This window comes from Schistocerca piceifrons, chromosome X, assembly GCF_021461385.2.
Source record: "Schistocerca piceifrons isolate TAMUIC-IGC-003096 chromosome X, iqSchPice1.1, whole genome shotgun sequence".
Classification (NCBI taxonomy): domain Eukaryota; kingdom Metazoa; phylum Arthropoda; class Insecta; order Orthoptera; family Acrididae; genus Schistocerca; species Schistocerca piceifrons.
Window position 1 is genome coordinate 435,545,801 of NC_060149.1, and position 20,009 is coordinate 435,565,809.

Sequence of the window (20,009 nt, forward strand, 5' to 3'; positions counted from 1 at the left end):
AACTGTCTAGTGGTAAATATTCGAAGTGCGCGCTACACCCGAGGTTCATCCAGAACTGCTGGCGTTGTTCACGAGGTCGCTGGAAGGGAAATGCATAGCACCATAATATCGGACGTCATGAAATACTTCAGTGTCAATACGAGTTCTCCTGCTGATGACCTTTTTGATCGTGCGTGAAGTTTAATCATTCACAGATATATTAGATAATGGATCGACTATCTGACAAGTGATGCGATGCAGTTTTTCGTGTTTATGTGAATACTGCAAAAATATTATGCCGTATTTGCCGCATATAAATGTACTACACCATCAGTCCAAAAAGTTTCAAGACTGGATTAATAAAATATGGGGAAAAGTTAAGATGGCTTAAGCCATAATGGGTCTTACATGGTCTCCCCCCCCCCCCCCCTCCCCTCTCCCCACCCACTATCTGCAGTACAACGCACAGGAAGTTTAGTACAACGCACAAAAAATTCATATTACCCTTGTGAAACTGTCAGATAAGTCTTTCTTTGGGATCTTCTTCAATTAGCACGTCAGATTCGTAAGGTCTTGGCGAACCATCGGAGACCCATTCTGCACTTCGTAGTTTTGTAGTAGCATATATAACACCAGGTGCCGTCACCCATGATGATTTTTTGCGAAAAAGAATTGTGTGCGTTTATTTCACTCAAATTGGGGCAGGCCTCCACGCGTCGTTTTTTATTGTTCGCGAGTCAGGGTATGCGGAACAAGCTTTGCACACACTTTTGTCTTCTTTAAATGGTTCAAATGGCTCTGAGCACTATGCGACTTAACTTCTGAGGTCATCGGTCGCCTAGAACTTAGAACTAATTAAACCTAACTAATCTAAGGACATCACACACATCCATGCCCGAGGCAGGATTCGAACCTGCGACCGTAGCGGTCGCTCGGCTCCAGACTGTAGCGCCTAGAACCGCACGGCCACTCCGGCCGGCCTGTCTTGTTTAAAGCATTCTGGAGAATGTCTTGAACGCATCATGTAGAGATGGTCAGTTCGTTGTTCCATTGCGATCTATGTCACAACAGTTTTGACACACTACGGCCGTACGTCCAGGTCCGCAACTCGTGATGTCGCGGTTGCGTTCTCGCTTCCCGAGCACGGGGTCCTGGGTTCGATTCCCGGCGGGGTCAGGGATTTTCACCTGCCTCGAGATGACTGGGTGTTTGTGTTGTCCTCATCATTTCATCATCATTCATGTAACTGGAGATATTGGGTTGAGAAAAGGTTGGGAATTTGTAAGGCTTCTGATAACCACGCAGTTGAGCGCCCCACAAACCAAACCATCATCATCATCATAATCATCGCACGTCCAGTGGTTAACACTGCCAGCTAACAACTGACTAGTCGACTGCACATCGTCGTTTACAGTTTTTAGCCCAAGCTGCCATTGTAGTTACTGCGCTGACGTCGCTTGTACTCCAGGAATAAATTCAGTCACTGAACTTTTTGGACGGGCGGTGTTTGTATGAAATAGCTTATACTGGCGACAACCTGAAGTGAGAAAAATTGTTGATTATTGAATTATTTGTAAGGGTAATAATGCTTGGATATACTATTGATTCACTTCTAATCAAGATTCTTCTGAATTTGGCGAAGGAAAGCTGAATGCATTGTGAAGAAAAGTAATTCTGTAAGCACAGTGTAGCCAAAATAACGCCCAGAGTGCCTTCGATACAGTTCCGCGCCGTCGCCTATTAAACTACACGCGTGCATGTGGAACACCCGAAGAGATACGGTATTCGATTGAAGACTTACAAACTGGACAAAGTTCCTAATGGGGAGGCATCGTCGGATGCAAGAAGGTAGATTCTACAGTACCTCTTTGCCATGTAAAAGGGCCACCGCCGTTTACGATAAACGTAAATAAAATGACCTGGCAGATAGCATATGTAGTTCCATGAGGCTGTTCGACATTTAAGTTGTGTACAGGAAAGTGACATCGTTAGAAACTGATCACGAAATCCAGAGCGACTGTCAGATGATCAGCGCTTGGTGCAAGATTGGCATGGCAGCCGACTCCAAGAGTAGATAAACGTCAAGTAATGTGCATAAATAAACGAAAAAATCTGAGGTTGTTAGATTATGCGATCGGCGATCAAAAACTTCAGTAAGCGACAACCATTAAATATCTAGGAGCGTCCGTCCAGAGCAAATTAAGGTGAATCCACTCCATAAATGTAGTATCAGAGTGTGTGTGTGTGTGTGTGTGTGTGTGTGTGTGGGGGGGGGGGGGGGGGGGGGGGAAGGTCGGATGTCAGATTTATTGCGTGGATTTGTTTAATCAGTATGAAGGTTTCACGATTACTAGGGAAAAAAAAAATCTTACAAGTACTCTCCACAACACAGCGTACGGTGACTCGAATGCAGGTGGAGGCAAAACTGGCCCGAAAATTGTATATTGGTCTGTCACATGATCCCTCCTCCTATCAGATGTCGACACAATTTTTTTTTTATGTCTCGTGATGATGAACCGAATGCATAGACGTTACTAATTTCACTAGTTTCTGTCTGAATTACATTGTAAAAAGCCCGTAAGTCCTTTCCGTGGAGTTTTTATGGTGAACTAGTGATGATCCACCCAACAAACTGTTAAAATACTTTTGAGAGAATTAAAAGTTTAGTGAAATGTGTGGTATAAAGCAGAGAGAACACAAAAATAGTCATTTTGCTAGCAAGAACCACAGTGCTGTTGTCCTTATAATAGTATGATGACGGACGGAACTGTTATGGCATTATATTCAGACGTGGGCTGACCGGCGCGAGAAACGGTTCTTCGGCTGTAGCAATGACTATCTACTACTTAAAGCGCAAAATAAAAATGGAGAAGTTCCGGTAATTCGAAGGAGATACACGTTAGAACTATTTGTGTTTCCACAATTGTTTGTGTGTTTTTTTCCCAATGCTCTGCGCTACGAGGTAACAAACTTCTGTCCAGTGCGTGATATTTGAAAATGATTAGTTCTTACAGATAAGACATCAGTTTACCGACTCTTCTACTACGACTGTCTATTTCTATAGGGGAAAAATATAAGGTGGTGAAATAGAAAGGCCTTAACTTGTTAAAAAACGTCAAGATATCCCTGATGATGAAAAGGTATCTTGTGGTCTACATTTAGCAGGGAATCATCCGTTCTCAGGTACATTATCACAGGACCATTACTCTGCTCAGTGCGGTGGTCACACCCGATCTTTGAATTTCTTACATGATGATAACCCCGCTTCTTGTGTCTCATATACGTTCGTCCATTTTCAAAAGGAAGGCAGGCATCAAGAATATAGCTATTTCTTGACATACTTACGCTGTAAGAATTTAAAACTCTCTCAACGTTCATATCGGAGCGTTATAGGTGAGATAGCCGTTTGAAGTTTTTGTTCTCAACAGATTGTATGGAAGTTCATATATGCCCCGAGTTCGGTGGTTGGGCACTTGTAGTTACTGAAGTTAGCGGATGCAGCACTTCCACGAATAGACCAACTAGAATCGGGGAATTTTTGCCACTGTGTAGTTGGTAATGTCCAATCGAATCTTTTAAACTGTTCCCAATGATGAAAATCCTTTCACTATTCGCAACTCAATTCGGTACCGGTAGTGCAGTTAAACGATGATTGTTGAGGTACATTTGGAACGTATTAGATCTGTTAATGTGTGTTTATCATGCTATAGACAGTTGACTGGAGTGGTTGTTTCACTCAGCAGTCTTATTGAGCTCCTAATGCTTTTGGGAGAGGCATCGTGGTAATTAGAAAGGACTCTCTGTTAGAGAATGGTGGAGATCATGAGAGTTCCAGCAGCAATATGTACATCACTTACTTTTACTGATGAATCATTCGCGGCAGCCATGTACTGGCTTGTGGTTGGTTAAATTTCTCTGTTATTGTAAATGAAAAAAGGAAATGTACACAGTAAAATTTCACACTGGCTTCAATTATGAACTTGAATTACGAGCATGAATTATGAACTTGCTACCCATATACAAGAACGCGAAAGTTTCACGCAATATTATGCCGAGAAATGTTAAGTGCACTGGACTTTTTGAAAATATGATTTGAATCAAACTTGTCGTCGTTATGTCTTTTGCAGCTGCAATAAGTAAGTTTCGACAAAATGCATTTCTCTTCGCCCCGATTTATCGTCAGTGGTAAAGTTGTCGGCTCCTTTTATCGCTGAAGTAGGTTACCAGATGCTAGCATAGGTGTGTCGTCACATACAGCAACACTGCGCTGTACTCTATGGTTGAGTCATTTAGCAGTATACGTTTCCGCGAGTTCAGCTTTATAATCCGAAGATAGGTTAGACGTGATTCGCGGAACTGTTACGCGAAAGGCCCCAGAGACAACAATTTACATTCAAAGGCCGTTATGGTGCACTTTAGCTTTTCTGGTCATATCCGTTTCTAGGTGGTTACATAACAGTGAGAGATGGAGGCTTTCGTGCAAAACAGTTGGTTAGGATCACTAATATGGCTGGTTTACTCTGTCTGGGAAGGAATTACGTGTTTTTATTTCCGAGTAACTTTTCCACTTGAACTTTACCAGTGTGAAACTTGTTACCTCATTCAAATGATAACGACTCAAGCTGCCGCAAACTTACCTTTTTATTGCAGGGAGGCCCATATTGGACAATAAACGATCTTAGACACAACTTTTTATGACAGTAGGAGCACGCTCTAACTTCTACAAGAAATGTAAGAGCATATCTCAGTTCATAGTGAGATATTTTATAAAACTTGTTCTTATAAAGAAATTATGACTGAGACCTTAAGCAGTGTAATGCGGCCTTAATTGCGAGGAAAGAGTGCCTTAGAAATGAAGCGGAAAACACAGTTAACTACAGTCAGACTTCAGTGAAATTAGGCGCCAGGTGTCATTGATAAAGCACACACTAATTACGCTGCTGTTCGCGACACGCGTTCTCTGAGAGATAGCGTTGTTTAATAACTCAACGTGAGTCTTATGCTGTTAAATACGTTTACTTTGTATACAACTGATATCCAAGAAAATTAGTTAGCTGATACAGACGAGCTCAATCCTGACTCAGTGTAAGGTTCCCATATTGACCACCTTCACTCAGATTGTTAAATTTTCCAACATTCCTGGTATTTACCATTCCTCGTAACGATATATATCTCTTGAATAATTTTCAGCCACTTCTGAGTAACATGATTTATGACTTCAGTTATATTTTTCCATTTATCGATGAACTTTATTATTGCATCGGAACTTGACATTTGTCTCAAATAATTTTTCTTACTTAAAAGTATTAATTATCCCTTTTATGCCATAGGTAGCCACAGTTACACATGACAGGTAAGGGTATTGTACGTTGGAATACTAAACTTCTGTTGTATTTTGATCGTGGTCAGAAACCGTAAAGTATTATGCAAATCCCTCCTGCGTCTCTTTCGTAAACCAGACAGTTGAAGAGGAAATTTCTGCTTAGGGCAGTGTGTGAGACGAGGAGGAACAACATGATCATCTGCTATGCAGTGCAGGGGCAGGTTATTCGTGGCGTTGCCGCGGACAGACATTGATCCGCTGCTACCGACACAGAAGCCATAAAGTGCACCATGCCGCCCACAAGCAGCACTTCAGTATACCAGTGCTCTGGCTGAGTCGCTAATCTGAAGACGACCGCACGGCCACCTACCACCTTTGGACCCGGACGTCGCATGCAGTTCCAGTGCTAACGGTTCCTCCGCTGCTTGACATCTCTGATTCGTATCTTATCGCATAGATCCCTAAACATTGGAATTAGATTCCGATGCTTAAAAGACAGAGATGCGTCGTTACTGTGTCAGTGTACATTCATAGATCGAAGCAGTTACTTATTCAGTATAGAGCGCTAGGAAAATATCCGAATAGCACAGTGCCTAGTGCTGCAAAGTGTAGCGCAAACCAACTTTCATGTTGATGATAACCGTCAAGTTTTGGAGGTACTAAATAACTATGTATCATATTTGCTAAGTGACGCTATAATTAACCTCTGCGACTGAGATGTGGTATCAACTGAATATTTTAACTCGGGATTCGAAGAAAAAAATGTGTTAAGACAGGTAGTAAAGATCGATCGTCTCTTGCTAAGTGAACTATACTTCACTGATTACGAGACCTAGCTCTCTGCATAATTACCTGTATTGCTCTCAGCGATATTGTGATTGTGGTGTATGTATATTAGTGCTGGCAGGAGGATTAGAACATATTGAGAAAGGAACATTTATGCACATGTCTTACGGAGTAGCGCACGTGGTCGCTCTTCTGATAGCCGATAGGTAGAGGTAATGTAAGATTCTGTTATAATGACTCTGTAAAATTATTGTCGTGTTGCACTGAAAAATTAGGTAAGATGGTAGAGAATGTAATGGCAAATAGCTGTTCTTGTAGTTGACAGACTTGATTGTGCAGACCGGTTAGTGTCTAGACGGGTGCAGTGTCCTTGAAGGCAGCCAGAGCGAATTTCTCCATGGTCGCCAACCTGCACCTGTGGCGCTTACTGGCACGAACCGCATACTTCACCTGGTCCAGGCTTGTGAACTACTGCACAGCTGTAGATGTGGTATAGGCATATTGTAGATTAGGGAGGACAGCGTTCTTTATTTACATATATTCGCCACGGCAATATAACTTGTATTTGCGTAAATATTAGTAAGGTAACCATCGCAAACCGTGCAGTACAACTGGTGTGTATCTCTGCATGACTGTAAAAAATGTGACTTTCGGTGTTGACGTCAGTAAAAAGGCGGCTATAATCTTACTGTTATTTTAGCGCTAATAATGACGCAAGACATTATTATAAACAAGGAAATGTAGCACCACTCATTAGTACAAATACATAAAATGGAGGAGGCGGTATGGAATTTTGGCGACGCCCCTCCTATGCAATAAAAAAGATGTTTAAGACTGCACCAGTTCGTCTACCTTTGATAACGCTCAAGGAAATTGGAGAAGTCGTGAGGCTCATTTGAGCAAGTGTAAACTGAGTCCCCTGACGTTCGTCTGTAATTGATCTGGTCAGATGTTTAGAATCATTTCACTATGTGGATTGTTACTGGTTTCGCCGATAAGTACTATACTACTCGTTTCGCCAGCTTCATCTTATTTGAAATGCTAATCTACATACGCACTGACATGTAAGGGATTGAATTTGAATAAGGATTAGTCCTTTAATATTTCATTAAAAGCAAGTCTCTGGTCTTATTTTAGTTATTCTTTTTGAATGCTGATATTACAATAAGCTGCAGTTCACATTTCTTCTGAAATGAGACTTCGGAGGAAACTGCGATAAAGAATTAGGAATATTTTGGACGCAAACTCAACGGGGAAGAAAGTAATTGCTCCATTTCGCTTAATTCCAATTTCAAGCAGTCACAACCTTTCCAATGACTCGAAGCACGGCGGAGGAATCGTATTTTCGCTGTTCATGGAAATTTTAAGCAGAACGCGTAGAAGGAGTGCGCTTGGAAGTAATTCAATACTTGCGAAGTAGCGCTGGCAGAAAAAGTTGAAACAGTCACATTTGGTTTACGTAAGATATTAAGTGCTGTAGTTGTAGTTCTTCAGTGGTTTTCATATGTAACGCTGGTTGTATGGCAGAATGATTGGCAGTAACTGTCATCACGTGTCCTTTGCTGTGTATCTTAATTCCGAACAGTTGTTGTTTACAACGGGCTGTCATTATGACACAAGATTGTGGCTGTAGGATATCAACGTTTTTAATAAGGCTTGATGGTGTGCAAATGATTCTGCCATAGGTCTGATCACCCTACCCATCGCTGTCTGGGATTTGGTAACAGCGACAGTCGATCAATCCGGTCGTATATGTTTTCTTTCATGATAATCTCTGCGTCATTTAAAAACAAGGCCATTGCCAGTGGATTTCAGATAGTTCTTTCTTCACTGTGAAGATACCTTATTTGTTGACTTTCTTTAAAACCTACGTAGATTGTAATTGCAGGTTTCAGGTTTTGATGACTCCAAATACAGTGAACGAATATCCGGACTGAAATTGAAAAAAGTTCTAAAAATTGTGTTTGCGTGTGCAGGACGAAAAATTTTGTCCTGAACCTGAGTTGAGACAGAGAGCAAGACTAAACTCACTGGATCGTTGTTAGATCTTAACCTACATGTACCTACAAAGGAGAGAAATGTATATGAAAAAAGAAAAACCTGTGGCGGAAGCAGGTGTGGGTGCGAAGCCGGAAGTGAGAGCCCGATGATGGCTTCCATACCCGCGCGATGACGCGAGAGGCCATCTGGGATCTGGGCAGCTTCTGCGGCTGGCCAGGGCGGGCGGGGCGCCCCACATCGCCATTACGTCACCCCGAGAAAGCGTCGCAAATCTGTAGCTACGCTCAAATACTTGTAATGCAACATTGCTCCCGAGTTGCTCATTACTAATACATTATTCGTAATGGTACACGCGTTAACTCTTTCCTGAAGACACATTTCTTCCCGTCAAATTAAGGTCAATTTTGTTGTTATGAAACTTCCTGGCAGATTAAAACTGTGTGCCCGACCGAGACTCGAACTCGGGAAGGTAGGAGACGAGGTACTGGCAGAAGTAAAGCTGTGAGTACCGGGCGTGAGTCGTGCTTCGGTAGCTCAGTTGGTAGAGCACTTGCCCGCGAAAGGCAAAGGTCCCGAGTTCGAGTCTCGGTCGGACACACAGTTTTAATCTGTCAGGAAGTTTCATATCAGCGCACACTCCGCTGCAGAGTGAAAATCTCATTCTGGAATTTTGTTGTTGTTTATTTTGATTTAATTTGCTGCTGCATTTCATTTTGAAATCTGTTATCTAATGGCTAGAGCAGATTGCGAGCTGCGTATTGATACAGTAACTAATCTTAGAACTTATTGATCGCTCTAGTTATTTTGTAGCAGCTGTTACAATTGTAGGAAAAAAAAAAGACTTTGGTATTCCTGTGGCAGATAGAATTTTACTGACTACAGATAGAGATCGATATAGACGTTAGGTCAGATGACAGTACAAATAATTTGACTGTCCTCAAGGTAATTGGCTGTAGGTATCAGCCTCGGAATAGACAAGCAGTTTTACACTCGTGGTACAACCTGGAGTGTACTGGTCATGATCACATGATTTAACCATGCCCGAATGGGCCGGTGGACCGTGGACCGTCTTTAATCGCAATGTAATGTTGGGGAATAATGGGGATACCCTTCAGCCATTATCGTTTTTGCCTCATTTCCTTTAAAAAATTTTCACTCGCCATTTTATTTTTCTAAGCTTGCGCTCGTTATCGATGTATGATTCGCCGTTTCTCTGGACTTCCTTTAGTTTACCCACCTTCAGCCAATATGCCGCGCTATCTGATGTTCAGGTCTGTCAGATTTATTCCAGGTATAACGCATAGTGATTCCACTGGCGTGCTGCGGAATACCCAAGTTTGTCTCAGCAGCTCACCCATTTGTCCCCGTCTTAGACTAGTCCCATTCCGCACAAGACAGAGGCGGTGTCCCCGTATGCTGGCTATAAAGCATGTGTCTCAGCTCTTAGTTAAAAACCAATTGCACTGGCGACCTCAAGTGTACCGGATTTTTCGTTTTTTTAAACCTAGTCACTTATCCTTACACGATGTTTTTTTAAAAAACACTGGACGAATTTGTCTTGCCTTATCTCAGTTATTGCACGAATTTGAGGAATGTTGACATTACCACTTTATCGTCCGAAAAATTAAGCTGTGGCAAGCGTCGAGTTTAACGCATTACGTAGATTTTATCGAAAACTAAAAACTTTTGCTGGCCCATAAACAATGTGACGTGTTTGGACTTCGATGTTCAGTTCTAACAACAGTGTTGTTATTGTTATGCATTGCATCATGTGCTATAGTTTAATACGTAGCTCAAATACTTGCAGCTATAATTTTAACAAATTGTATTTTAATATTTCGTATGTTTTTTACGCGCAAATGTAAATGCAAAATAAACCGTCAAATATTGCAAGACCTTCCGTTAATACAAAGCAGGACGAGATGTCGATTTTATAATACGTGACCCAAGAACGAAAAGATCATTCAACTGAAATGATTTCAAATGAAGTCCTTATGTTCTCAAAACTAAGAAGAAACCAATGATCACTGATGTAAGAGTCCCATGTGCTACGAAACACTGAAGAAATGATCTTAGAGAAGCGCAGTTTATTTTAGTAACTATCGATTCTTCCAGCCACGTGGATTAAAGTTTGTTGCTTTACTTGTTGTTTATACAGACAGAATTATCTCAGCTCTCGTCACGAACCAGCTCAGCCAACTTCCGTTTAAAATTAGTTATCTTTATGCTAACTAAGTTTTATGCTCAATAAAGTCATTACTCTTCTGTTTTGTCCATATAAATCAGCAGTCTATCTGTATAAATTAGAAGCCTATCTGTATGACCCAAAATCCAATCTCTCCTGATTTTTATTCACTTACCCAGAATGTTAGTGTGATATTTTGGAAAGTCCTGATTTTGGTTAAAGGTAATATGGTAACATTCAGCGTTTAACTAATTGTGTGCGTTTTGTGTAGCTTCGCTTGTCGTCGTAATTAAGGTCGACTGTTTCTGTTCTCAATTCATTGGGACAGATGTACGAATGGATAATACGTTGAGGAATTTTTATGAATGCCAAGAAATTCCCAAAATTAGTAATGGAGTCTCAGAAAATGGATGCAATTATTTTGTTTCACGAACGCTCTGTTTTGGTTTAGAGAATATCGCAAAATCATTCCATCCCTGTAACGTTTAATTTGGATCAGACTGAGAATGTCTGTCTACTACTGAGAGCTCTGCTTTTGCACTTGAGGTCCAGCAACACAGAAGTGACCTTCCTGTTTGGTTTGATTGCCTGTTCATTATGGCGCTTGATGGGGCACAACTGTCGAAAGAAGGTAGGGAATTAGTTCCCATACAGCTAGCTACACCATGTAATCAAAAGTATCCGGACACCTGGCTGAAAATGACTTACAAGATTGTGGCGACCTAAATCGGTAATGATCGAATTCACTATGTTGGCCCACCCTTACCGTAGATGACAGCTTCCATTCTCGTAGGCATACTTTCAATCAGGTGCTGGAAGCTTTCTTGGGGAATGGCAGCCCATTCTTCACGGAGTTCTGAACTGAGGAGAGGTATCGATGTCGATCGGTGAGGCCTGGCACGAAGTTGGCATTCCAAAACATCTCAAATGTGTTCTGTAGGATTCAGGTCAGGACTCTGTGCAGGCCACTCCATTGCAGGGATGTTACTGTTGTGTAACAACTCCGCCACAGGCTGTGCATTATGAACATGTTCTCGATCGTGTTGAAAGATGCAGTCGTTATCCCCGAATTGCTCTTCAGCAATGGGAACCAAGAAGGTACTTCAAACATCAATGTAGGCCTGTGCTGTGATATTGTCATGCAAAACAACAAGGGTGCATGCCCCCTCCATGAAAAACACGACCACATCATAACACCACCGCCTCCGAATTGTACTGTTGGCAGTACACACGCTGGCAGATGACGTTCACCGAGCATTCACCATATCCACACCCTGTCATCGGATCGTGTACTGTGCTTCGTCACTCCACACAACGTTTTTCCACTGTTCAATCGTCTAATGTTTACGCTCATTACTACAAGCGAGGCGTCGTTTGGCATTTACCCGCGTGATATGTGACTTATGAGCAGCAGCTCGACCTTAAAATCCAAGTTTTCTCACCTCCCGCCTAACTGTCATAGTACTTGCAGTGGATCCTGATGCAGTTTGGAATTCCTGTGTGATGGTCTGGATAGATGTCTGCCTATTACACATTACGGCCCTCTTCAACTGTCGGCGGTCTCTGTCAGTCAACAAACGAGGTCGGCCTGTACGCTTTTATGCTGTACGTGTCCCTTCACGTTTCAACTTCACTATCACATCGGAAACAGTGGACCTAGGGATGTGTAGGAGCGTGGAAATCTCGTGTGGAGACGTATGACACAAGTGACACCCAATCACCTGACCACGTTCGAAGTCCGCGAGTTCCGCGGAGCGCCCCATTCTGCTCTCTTGAGATGCCTAATGACTACTGAAGTCGCTGATACTGAGTAACTGGCAGTAGGTGGCAGCACAGTGCACCTAATATGAAAAACGTTTTTTTTTGGGATGGGTGGATACTTTTGATTACGTAGTGTGTGTCCTTAGTTTCCATAAACCACTTTAGGCGGATGTCGCCAAGGTTCCTTTGATAAAGCTAAGGGCAGTTCCGTCGCCAACTCTTTTTCCACGCGAACTAGTGCTCGGTACCTGACAACAAGGACAGTAGCCACAATTACCCTCAGAAACTCTAGTTAACTCCTAATTCAGATCAACTTTTCGGTCGGTACTTCGTATAGCTGCGCCGATTCCTAGAATCTTTTTATTTTTTCCTCTTTTTTCCATTATTAGTGCATTGTTCACGCATTCGGTGTCTCCCTACTGTTCTATCTCACATTTCTGTTCTAAAACCTTCATTATTGAAGGTACGTGGCTCCAGAACCGAACATACAATAAACACATAGCAGTAATTTCATGTGTAGGGTATTGTTTCATCAAACTGTTTTCGTACTATATTCTTCAGTGCGAAGTCAGACAACTATTTTTTTCCTTCATTTTCAGTCATCTACTTAGTTCATGTGTCCACGATATAAAACTGACCATCATCCATTATTATTAGCGTATCAGATAAGGTGATTCTACAGTGAGTGGGAATTAAGATATACTTGGTTGGAATTAACTGTAATCGGGGCTACCGAACTTAAAAAGTCAAATTATGAAAGCCTCGGCACGTTCTTTAAGCAAAGGTATCACTATAACAATTAGTCATGGATAAATTACCCAAAGAGAGGTTTCTGTAGATACATCGCTGTATGGGAATAAAAGCACTTCTAAGTGATTAGATGAGCGACTTCCTCTCCCCGTCCACTAGCTTCGGTCGGGAACGATGCTACCGGTGTGAATATCTTGTGCGAATGTGGAGGATGAAGATAAAGGTATTCATCTTAGACGAGAGGTCATAAATAGCAGGAATTTCCCTATGCCATTGAGCTTTTACGAAGGATCATAACAACATCCAGTCACCGTCGATACCTACTACGTTCATGATGGGGATATTTAGGCGCAGCAGCTTTCTAGTGTGATGTCCCAGATTTGGTATAAACATGATGGCTTGCTCCGTCCACCTTAAACTTTCTTCTTGGCTTGTCTGTTATTATATCTCATCGTATATGAACGTGCGTTACCTAACTAATGAATAAGCAGCGGTCCCGCTGGACTGTGCCACCTGTAAGTACGTGTCGTATCCAGACTGTCACCGCCAGATTTCAGTTTCGGCGTAGGTGGCGGTAGTGTGCTGGCCTTGCATTATCACCTGACGTTATGAATCTTAAGTGCTACATCTGCATCATAACTACACTAGCCACCGTATCATATATTTCGGAGAATACTCTGTACCAGCAGTATATGGATATCATACTCCAGAATCTCTTGCCGAATAGGTTTAAATGGTCACTCAAGCTTTAGACGACTTTCTTCTTCGTCATTGTCAGGAACAGACGAGAGTCCTCTCTTTCGGTTTAAATTCATGGACAACTACGCTGCCAGTAGCCGCCACTACTAGTTTGACTGTAGTAGACCGGTGTGGAATTAACTATTTGCTCACAAAGTCTCTGTGGCTCGCTCCTTAAGCGAGTTTACAGTTATAAAAATTTACTCGTAGGTGCATAACCTAAACACAAAACTTCCCCGACAGGGGGCACAGAGTGAGTATGCGGATATTACTAGTACACTATCGTTCAAGAGTAGGTAAGTTTTGTGACAATTCTTGTAGTTTGCGCCATAATAAATTCTTCACTAAATCTGCGTCAGAGTGAGCTTTCCTGATGTACTGTAATTTAAAGTAATACAAAAGGTCAATATGTACGGACAAAATAAAAAGAAATTATTTACAAATGAAATTATGATACGCCTGCATACGTCATCGGACACTGAGCAACGTCTACATTCAAGAGAACCTTGATTCAAATGCCTATCCGTCAGTCATGATTGTTTTTCTTAGCCACCCTATGTGAATAACCGAACACTTTTTCCAACACGATCATATCGGATCTCTTTCTTCTGAACATTATTCAAATGCTTAACCTTAGAGCACATTTTGTAGCCAGACATTTAAATACTGCGAAAAGGAAGGGAGGTACGAGTAAGTGGTAAAGGGGAACGAATACTTATTGGGAATTTTCCTTGGAATATCTTTTTTCAAATATCTGTAATTGCATTGTACCAATGGTCACACCACTGCATGATGATGTAAGAAGTATTTTCTCTCTTCGAGTGATTGCTACATTTCGTAGTAATGTATCGTCTGAAGTCTTTGTCCGCAGCCTATATAATATTGCTTTTCATGTCAGATCATTATGAGCTATGTTAGAAATGAAACGGTACTGTTTTCATATGCTTATAGAGGATTTGTTGGTAGTAAAAGAAATACAACAAAGTTTTGTAGGTACACACTTCTTTAAAATGAGTTGCTGTTTTCAAGATGGCAATATGGTAAGATTTTAAAGAGTGCAGAACTTGAGTTTTCTTCGCAGAGGAAACATCCGGCAATAAAGTAATTTTCCTTTCTATTTTTTCCTTGCAGAACGGCAAACTGAAAGATTTGCAGTTGGGCATAGACGTTTTGTAATGTCGGCTTAGTCATACCGACTTGAGTTTTCCTCGGGGGGGGGAGAGAACTACAGGCCGATGCCGGGAAGATTACTCCACTATAGCCGCTGCTGACTACTTCCCTCCTGCCTGTCTAAAATGGGATAGTGTGTTCCCTTGAGGCTGACGATGTCGATGATATGCGAACGTTAAAATTTGACAGTATTGCTTTTTATTGGCTGGTCGTCGTTGAGCGAGATTTAAACGGAAACTGTAACAAAATGAGATGCCAGCCATAAATTCAGATTAGCAGGAGTGTATTGTGACGTAAATGCAAACTAGACACCGAGAAACTTTGTATTGACTTTTAAATTTTATTCTTTGTCTTTGACGCGGGAAGTAAGAAAGATGTGTACGCGTAAGGTGCGTTGAAAGTGGATTGTGCGTATTTTCCAGTAACACAGATAAATTATTTCGTCCTTTCAAACAGGTTAGGGTGTAGTTATCCAGACTTGGCTTTTTTTAAAATAAAATTTCAGCCTAGCCTTTCGAATCATTTATTTGCAAGTAAAAAATTATGAGTACCGTCACCTAAAACTTACCTTTTGTAAGGATGATATTTGCACAGTATACAGTGGTTACAAAGTAGCAAGCCTTTTCATTAAGTGATACTACTAGAGTCCCAATTTATGTACTTTTTATAAATAAAATTTGGGTCATTTTAAGAATTTAGTAAGTGGCCAACGAGTAAATACTGAATGCTGGGCTTTTGCGAGGATAAAGAAGTTATTAAATCGTTGAAGATGTTCCTGTACATAGTTTGTTGCTGCAGTTGTATGTTTTATACATTCTTAGTGAAGTACTTATAAGTCTTACACTTCCGAATTAATTGTGAATTGTTGTTCTCGCTTTTGAAGAAGTTAAATGTCCATGATGATTTACCAGGTATGAGTTTCCAGTGGAAAAAACTTCATTTGGCTTGTCATGAGAGACTAGTGGAACAGACATCAGCAAGGCATGAATATGAAAAAAGCAGTTAAAAGGACTGTAGGCTATGAGGTATATAGCTGCATTCCCTTGTTTTCTATTACAGTGGCGTAAGGAAAGGTGCCTGTCGGAAAAGCGATATAGCATTCTGTTCCAAATAAACCCTGGCGACCATGTTCGTCTTTCTCGCGGAAGTTATAATTTCTTTTGTTTCTCTATTTATCATCAGCCACAGGTCGAGATGCGATCACCCTTTTAACACGTTCTCAGCTGGCTGTGAACAAATATTGGAGACAGCACTGATGGGATGTAGTTTGCTAGAGGAATATTTCTTCCTTCTGTCCTTCTATCCACCCTCACCGTTACCTCTTACTTCATACACCACCTCGGGCTTGGTTAATTGCCAGCCTTTTCTTGCCTTCTTTTCCCTGTTATAGTAGTAAGTTGGGAGACCATCCTGCCCTGAAACATTAGAATGTCAGATATGCAGGGTACAATTCTGTTTGTAAAATTTCAATATAATGTTTAACGTAAGATTTTAAAGATAGATGCACGACTAGAGGCAGCTGTTGATTCACTTAAATGTTACAGTCCACAGTATTAATAAAATGATGAGTCCGTTGCCTAGCGAATTGCATATATATTAAAAGAAAGGCTAGGTCAAATACACTCCTGGAAATGGAAAAAAGAACACATTGACACCGGTGTGTCAGACCCACCATACTTGCTCCGGACACTGCGAGAGGGCTGTACAAGCAATGATCACACGCACGGCACAGCGGACACACCAGGAACCGCGGTGTTGGCCGTCGAATGGCGCTAGCTGCGCAGCATTTGTGCACCGCCGCCGTCAGTGTCAGCCAGTTTGCCGTGGCATACGGAGCTCCATCGCAGTCTTTAACACTGGTAGCATGCCGCGACAGCGTGGACGTGAACCGTATGTGCAGTTGACGGACTTTGAGCGAGGGCGTATAGTGGGCATGCGGGAGGCCGGGTGGACGTACCGCCGAATTGCTCAACACGTGGGGCGTGAGGTCTCCACAGTACATCGATGTTGTCGCCAGTGGTCGGCGGAAGGTGCACGTGCCCGTCGACCTGGGACCGGACCGCAGCGACGCACGGATGCACGCCAAGACCGTAGGATCCTACGCAGTGCCGTAGGGGACCGCACCGCCACTTCCCAGCAAATTAGGGACACTGTTGCTCCTGGGGTATCGGCGAGGACCATTCGCAACCGTCTCCATGAAGCTGGGCTACGGTCCCGCACACCGTTAGGCCGTCTTCCGCTCACGCCCCAACATCGTGCAGCCCGCCTCCAGTGGTGTCGCGACAGGCGTGAATGGAGGGACGAATGGAGACGTGTCGTCTTCAGCGATGACAGTCGCTTCTGCCTTGGTGCCAATGATGGTCGTATGCGTGTTTGGCGCCGTGCAGGTGAGCACCACAATCAGGACTGCACACGACCGAGGCACACAGGGCCAACACCCGGCATCATGGTGTGGGGAGCGATCTCCTACACTGGCCGTACACCACTGGTGATCGTCGAGGGGACACTGAATAGTGCACGGTACATCCAAACCGTCATCGAACCCATCGTTCTACCATTCCTAGACCGGCAAGGGAACTTGCTGTTCCAACAGGACAATGCACGTCCGCATGTATCCCGTGCCACCCAACGTGCTCTAGAAGGTGTAAGTCAACTACCCTGGCCAGCAAGATCTCCGGATCTGTCCCCCATTGAGCATGTTTGGGACTGGATGAAGCGTCGTCTCACGCGGTCTGCACGTCCAGCACGAACGCTGGTCCAACTGAGGCGCCAGGTGGAAATGGCATGGCAAGCCGTTCCACAGGACTACATCCAGCATCTCTACGATCGTCTCCATGGGAGAATAGCAGCCTGCATTGCTGCGAAAGGTGGATATACACTGTACTAGTGCCGACATTGTGCATGCTCTGTTGCCTGTGTCTATGTGCCTGTGGTTCTGTCAGTGTGATCATGTGATGTATCTAACCCCAGGAATGTGTCAATAAAGTTTCCCCTTCCTGGGACAATGAATTCACGGTGTTCTTATTTCAATTTCTAGGAGTGTAGCAAGTAAGCTGTGGGTCTCTCAATTATCAACTTTTGCTTCAGAGGTACTAAATTTCCCCTCGTTGTTGTTCAATATGATTTGATAACGAGAGTTGTTAGGGAAATATGGGTTAAGTCAGCGTCCTCACATGGGTATATATTACAGTAAACATTGAAAGCGTATTTAAATCTAGCTTCACCCTTATAAAAGGCCAATTTTTAATAAAATGAATAACGTTAGACTATTTAGGATCTACTGCAACAGCCCACTCGCTAGGTACAAGCTGTTAGGACAGTTCAATGTCTTCGGAACAGTTCACGCGCTCGCAGCGAAATCTTTTGGAATTGTTTCAGCGGTTTTTGCTGTTAAGGTGGGATATTCCTTGCGAGAAAGAATGCTCCTTGCAAGCAGGTAGTATCACGCTATGGTAATATGCACAGGGAAGGAGAGAGAGAGAGAGAGAGAGAGAGAGAGAGAGAGAGAGAGAGAGAGAGAGAGTGTGTACTCGCTTCTATGTCAAGTACTGGGTGATGATGCAGGTGTGCAGTGTTAGCAACTGGCAAGGAATGCTGAGCAGGGGGTGGGCAGGTGTGAGCGCCGAGGGCCACGGACTAACCGGCTCCTCTCAACGGGCAGCGCGCGGCTGGGAGAAAGCGCCGCCCACCTCTCGATGGCTCGCAGTTTTTCTTGGCTTCGTTTCGCGCGCGCGCTGACCGACCACGTTTGCGAGCTGTCATCAGAATTAATAACTTCCTCCAGTACTTCCTTAGAGGCAACGTAGAAAAACTTCGTTTTTTTAATACTATTTATGGAAAACTGTTACGAATCGCACTGCTCCTTCAGATTTTATCTTGAAAATCAAATTCTTATCGTCATGCTCACAGCTTGTAGTCCAAAAGCAGAAACTATTTTTGCCTGATGTACGGCTTCCTGTTAACACAGCGCTGTGTTAACCAAGAATGCTGCGAAGAGGTGGCGATGTTGGTTTCTTTATCGCGGATTTCCTGCATCACTCTAGGCGATCAGTGTGCTGACCCCATGGCAGAGATGGAATGTGGTTTCCTACCACGAAAATCTGACTCCTCAAAATGTAATTCATGGCATCCTCTCATTAAATCAGGTGGCTGTTCGGCGATACGCTATGAACTAGTGTAAGCTAGAACCCTCTCCGATTTCCGATGTCCCTTTGTGTGAATGCCGGGATAGTTTGTCTACCTCGACTATCATCAGTTTCCCTCTTATTTGGCCAAAACTAGTCGCCCTCCTCTCAGAGCTTTATTAGTTTCTTGCCGTTAATGAAGGTCAATAAAGAACATGAGCAGATATTGGCAGATTTCTGCCGGGCCAACAAGCATGCTGCTGCAATTAGATATTAAGTATGTCGTTTGGAGAAGCAGAGTCAGATTGCATTCGGCCGCCCTGATTTTAGGTTCTCTGTTGTTTATCTACATCACTTCACATGAATGCCGGGATGATCCCTTCAACAGCACCACAGCTGATTTCTTCTCAGTTTGTTGTCCACTCGGAGCTAGCGATCCGTTTCTGATGACCGGGACGTTGATAGGACATGAATCTGTACATTTTCATCTTTCCTTCGCTGGCCCGAGGGCTTTGTTATTATGAAAAAAATACCTCTTTAGTGTCAAATATCGCTGTGACGACGACGACGACGACGACGACGACGACGACGACATGGAAGGAGAGTTACGTATTTGAATATGAAAGTTTTTATTTTAAATTACGTCCAAAAAATTTGCTTACTGAGCAAATAGACAGGTACTGAGCTCTCTCTGTTTTATTTCTATTTTGTGGATGCCGTGGATTTTGCTCATTTATGATAGTTTGCTCCATTATATCTTTTGTTTTGATGCGACAGCAGATTCACACAATAATGTCCAACAACATTCTACCATTGCTAATAATAAATGCGTATGGCTCAAAGGCCGGATGCACGTATTTCAATTGCACAACACTTCGGCGATTTGCATGATTCTAACTTGCCTCGGTTATTCAACCGGGAAAGGGGACCTGCAGTTTACCGTGGAATCCAAACCACGTGTCTTTCCTGGCGACTCCTTATATCGTTGAGAGATGAAGGTTAGATTAAAGGCAGACTGAAAAAAAGGACCGCGCTTTGCCAACACGAGTAGACCACTAGACCCAACATATCAGGGCTGAAACAGCGAAATGGCCAGAAATTCTCGCGCATTTGTGTTATTTTTCGTTGCTGTCGTCAGTTCCCTGAAATGTGAGGTACTGATTACGGCCGTCCGAAAGATAGGGCTGGGATT

At 42.9% G+C, this 20,009-nt stretch overlaps 1 protein-coding gene and 1 non-coding gene across 4 annotated transcripts in view; both read left to right on the forward strand.

Annotated features, from left to right (window-relative positions):
* The window catches only part of LOC124721743, an 855,569-nt gene that overhangs the window by 666,125 nt on the left and 169,435 nt on the right, over window positions 1-20,009 (forward strand). The gene's annotated exons all lie outside the window — the stretch shown is intronic.
* On the forward strand, window positions 8,613-8,687 carry Trnas-cga. Its single transcript has one exon. It is a non-coding gene; the product is annotated as a tRNA-Ser (tRNA).